The sequence below is a fragment of the Electrophorus electricus genome, chromosome 25 (assembly GCF_013358815.1).
Source record: "Electrophorus electricus isolate fEleEle1 chromosome 25, fEleEle1.pri, whole genome shotgun sequence".
In the NCBI taxonomy this organism is placed as follows: Eukaryota; Metazoa; Chordata; class Actinopteri; order Gymnotiformes; family Gymnotidae; genus Electrophorus; species Electrophorus electricus.
Genome location: NC_049559.1, coordinates 2720001 through 2725000, shown reverse-complemented (window position 1 = coordinate 2725000; position 5000 = coordinate 2720001). Strand labels below are relative to the sequence as shown.

The 5000-nt window shown below is 46.6% G+C and overlaps 1 long non-coding RNA gene across 1 annotated transcript in view; it reads left to right on the top strand.

Annotated features, from left to right (window-relative positions):
- LOC113587759 overlaps window positions 1-5000 on the top strand; it is an 8455-nt gene that overhangs the window by 630 nt on the left and 2825 nt on the right. Inside the window, exons 2-3 of the long non-coding RNA XR_003411778.2 lie at window positions 912-1060; window positions 1146-1312. This is a non-coding gene — a long non-coding RNA (uncharacterized LOC113587759). The remainder of the gene's footprint in view (window positions 1-911; window positions 1061-1145; window positions 1313-5000) is intronic.

Below are 5000 nucleotides of genomic sequence, written 5' to 3'. Positions count from 1 at the left end.
AAAAAAGAGAGACGACACGAAACCAACGCGAAGCAGACAAACAAAGCGGGGAAACGGAGACGAGTCCGGTGAAGGATATAACGCATATATAGAAGTTCGTGAAATTAATCGCTATTAGGTCAAACATTTAGCACATAGATGTTGCTAGGTAAAATGCGCATTATTCTCTTATAGACCGTACTCTAGTGTGTAGCTTGTCTAATTTATAGTTTTTCACAACTAATAGTGTATAATTACAATAATAATTTCTTCCTTTGCTGTAACTACATTCTGTTATCCATTTGCAGGCCTGCAAGATGTTTTCCAGCAAATTTTTTAAGTCACATCACCTGACGTGTGATGACAGACAGTGTTGTTGGTTTGGTTCCAGTTCTTTAGCTTTAAAATTTAAATTGTTACTTTGTGTGATTCAGCTGAATTTGTTCTAATGTTTATTTCAGTCTCCTGTTTTCATTGATTTCTGCAGGTTCTCCCTCAACTATGTTCCCACGTAGCAGAGGCAGTATGGGGGTGGGGCGAAGAAGTTTGGGGGTGGGGCGAGGCAGTATGGGGGTGGGGCGAGGCAGTATGGGGGTGGGGCGAAGCAGTATGGGGGTGGGGCGAAGAAGTTTGTGGGTGGGGCGAGGAAGTTTGGAGGTGGGGCGAGGCAGTATGGGGGTGGGGTAAAGCACAAATCTGTAACAGGAACCCACAGAACTATGAGGTTAAATACACATCTGATACCACAGAACTATGCACGGTCATGGGTTTGAAAGATAATGTGCATGTTTGTGTATGTGTTTTTGTATTTCTGTGTGTGTGTGTGTGTCTGTGAACTGAGCAGAGGGCAAGAGTCAGTGTTCAGTGAAACGTATTTACATCTGAAAGCCAAGGTCACGGTTAATGTATTTCTCCTGCTGGCTATCTCCCAGTGAGCCAGGGGCAGATGAGCCCAGCTGTATTTCATGTGTCACGGACTTAGAACAGGGGAAGGAGTCCGTCGTCACGGGCACGGGAGGCCATGGCCAGCAGCTGCCTACAAAACAACACATGAAAGCAACCGTAATTCCAACATGGAAAGGTGCGTCCCATCCTAGGAAGTGTCATCAACTTTTATGTTCCGCTACCACTCCTAACTCCACTTTTCATGGATCATGAATTTTTAGATGGAGACGGATTCTCTTTCGGTGTAAACATCTTGAGTTCTTATGTGAAGCGCCGTCGGTGGAATTCCACTCTGCGGAACTCTGCATCAAAAACGGAAGATGCTCCAGGAAAGTCTTAGTAAGAACGAGGCGGAGAAAGTGAAAACATTTAGAGGGCAAATAAGCAGGTAATGATTTTAAATGTCCGTCCGGGGAACACGACATAACGATTTGAACAGGCACACAATTCCCTGTTGTATGCTCCCTTCACCAACACAGAGGTGCTTCTCTGTCTTCTGCCCCTCCCCACCTACCTTCACCTTCTGCCCCCTCCCAACTCCCCTCACCTCCTGTGCTCTCAGTATGAGGAGCAGTGACGTTAGCTCTAGTATTTCACGGCCAGACACAGGTGATGACACAGACATTTTGGCCTGAGAGTTCTGAGAGGTCTCAGACATGGTGTTACAATTACACGCTTCATTGTAGCTCGTGCATGCCAGCGATGGACAGGCGAAACCCTTTCAAAGAACTTTTATAGAGTACAACTCTATCCTTCACTCTCCCCCGTAAAATGCTGGGGAGGATGACAGATTTCCGGAGCTTTCCGGAAGGCATGGTCCGGCAGGTTGCTTGCAATAGTTCGGACGTGCCGTTACGGTGCCCCGGGAACTCTTTCACAGAAACAGCAAGGTGAGAATGGAGGGCAAGATGACTGCGCTTCACGTTCAGTCCTGCAGGGCGGCTGCAGTTATAAACCCTGAGCTGTGTGGGGATGTTTTTAGTTTTTGTTGTTTTTAAGCTTTATAGTCTCAGCAGGTGAGGTTATAATCTTCCTCTCTCCCCTCTCCACACTCTTCAGCTGTGAGGGAGCAGAAGCAGAGAGGTTGGTCCTCACCCGTGTTCAGCGTGCAATCTCACTTTTGCTGACCTCACAGACATCATCCTCGTGATTTCCGAGGCAGCCTCAGCTGTCGCAAGCTTGTAAATGTTTTTGTGGTTTTGAGGAGTCGATGGGTAACGTTTTTTCTCTCCCTGAAATCGTCACTCTTAAGTGTTTCTTTTGTGTTTTAGTGGGTTTTTTAACACTAGACGTTTTAACACTGCTGAATTCTTACTGTTGATAGTGACCACAGTTATTTCCTCATATAAAAAATCAATCTATAATTTTATGGGACTGAATGCAGGGTCTAAATGACCATTTATCATGTCTATACTTGTAGTTTCAGAGATCTGTAGTGTATGACCTGTCCAGTGTCACCCAGTCACAGTAAATCATACAGGGCCATGGAGTTATCTTATTTAAGTAAACAACCATAAAATGTTTACATTTTCGTATGTAGTGCGACATCCTCAGTGAATCAAATGACAGTGATGCAGTGAATCAAATGACAAGTGGTGTAGTGAATCAAATGACTGGTGTAGTGAATCAAATGACAGAGATGTAGTGTATTAATGTAAATATACTCATTATAACAGTTGGGCCTTTTGGATTCAGCCTTACTGATCTTTCACCTGCACTGGTTCCCAGTGCTGGACTGTAACTGGGCTTCTCCTGTAAGGGTTGTGTTTGATTGCCGATAGTTTAAAGGGAAGTGATCGATTTTGGTGACTCTGCGAGTACTGGCATGAGGCACACACACTCATCCCAGTCCACTCCCACCCTCCTACTCATCACTCTGGAACGGGGGGTTAATATTCTCTGGGGCAAGCGCCTCCCTGGATGGTCCTCTTCAGCAATTCTTGCTCCACTGTCCCACAATGCAGTGCTTCTGTCTTCCTGTGTCCTGTCTGTGTACACTTTAGCGGACTTCTTTTTGCAAGTTAAGTTTCTCTCATGTCCAGGTGCTTTATAAGCTAAAGGAACATCCTGGACACCACACATTTCCCACGCTGAGGTCTCCAGGCTGTGCCTTTCCTCCGTGGAGGGACTGTACAGTTCCAGTTTCTAGAAGGTTCTAGATTGTTGGAAGGTGCAGAACCTGGCCTTTGGGAGGTAATGATAAGCGTTGGCACCGAATGCACTTGTTGAATCTGTGGATTGTTTTCAATGGGCTTTTATAAGTAATATAATGTGTATTTACTGTAATTGCTTGTGACATGCAATGTCATTTATGGAATCATTTGCATTTAGATCTGGTATTTTGCAATGGCTTTTCCAAACCCACCTTTAACGTGTAACCCGAGCTCTTCAGAAGGGTGTTGTAGTGTATGTAGTGAACAGTGCAATGAACTTTACATAAAAGGTTACGCTTCCTTTCCTTCTGTGACTTGCGTAAGTTTTGTCTGCCACAGTTTCCCCTTCATTAAGTGTTAGTCTCTGCGGTCCTCCATGGCACCTGCTGTCATTCTTCCGTTTAGGTCACACCCTTTCCTTTTCTTGGTGGCAAAGGTACTTGAGTTGTAGTCAAAAGGTTGCTGGTTCAAGCCCCACCACTGCCGAGTTGCCACTGGTGAGCCCCTTAACCTCAGTCATAATTGTAAGTTGCTTTGGATAAAAGTGTCAAGTAAATGTGAACATGTTCCAGTCTTTTTCAGTTGTGTTTTAAACCATATTCACCTGACATCCCCCCTCCCGTGTTCTCATAATTACCTGTGCTGCCAAACCGTCATGGTTCCCTTAATGTTGATCATTTTACAGTTGCTCTGTAGACGTCCTACACAGAAATCCTGTTTCATCACCCAGAGCAAGTCAGTCACCTTTCAGCAAATCCTTTCACATTGCGCAGTCTTTAGGGGTCTGTGTTGTGAGGAGGGGAGGTGGGGTTTGAGGGTTTTTTTTTTGGTCACGAAATATTATCCCTGTTCTGTTGAAAGCAGCAGGTAGACTGTAAATATATTGGTCTGGACAGGTCGTGAACGCTGATGACGTATCTTGTAAAGTTTCCACTCCGCGCCGAAAGGTTCAGACATCGATCCAGTGCTGTAGCGAGAGAGGCAGTCCAGGGGGAGCCAGCCCCGTCAGACCCTGTAACGACCCGGGTCCAGGGAGGCGGGAGGATGCGTCTCTTAGCCTGTACGGCGGGGAGCACTTTGCGCTGAGATGATATATGAGGTGCTGCTCTCTTTCCTTAGCAGCGCTGTAGGAAGCATTTTCATCCCCTCTGCATGGGAGCACAGATTTATGGAGGTGTAACTGTACGCCTGTATATACGCTTTCTCGCCTGGACTCATGGACTCGTCTGTCTCAGCACGATTTGTGTAAGGAAGACAGTCGTATTTGCGTTTCTGGAACAGGCTTGTGGTTTCACTGAAATCGGACCAAGACTCAAGCACGGGGAGACACAAACCTCTGACCGTACCCATATTTCCCAGAGACACTTTCATGTCCCAAGCAGAAGTATTATAAAAGGGACCAATGGGATAATTAGGGAATCGGTCACATGCTTTTCAAAACTTTGGTCATGTGATTGACAGTAAGAATTGCAAAGGGAGTTCCAGGGCCATGGCTCTGATCACCCAAACACATCTCTCCCCTGCAGTGGGTCTGATCACCCAAACACATCTCTCCCCTGCAGTGGGTCTGATCACCCAAACGCATCTCTCCCCTGCAGTGGGTCTGATCACCCAAACACATCTCTCCCCTGCAGTGGGTCTGATCACCCAAACGCATCTCTCCCCTGCAGTGGGTCTGATCACCCAAACGCATCTCTCCCCTGCAGTGGGTCTGATCACCCAAACACATCTCTCCCCTGCAGTGGGTCTGATCACCCAAACACATCTCTCCCCTGCAGTGGCTCTGATTACCCAATCACATTTCTCCCCTGCAGTGGGTCTGATCACCCAAACACATCTCTCCCCTGCAGTGGCTCTGATTACCCAATCACATTTCTCCCCTGCAGTGGGTCTGATCACCCAAACACATCTCTCCCTTGTAGT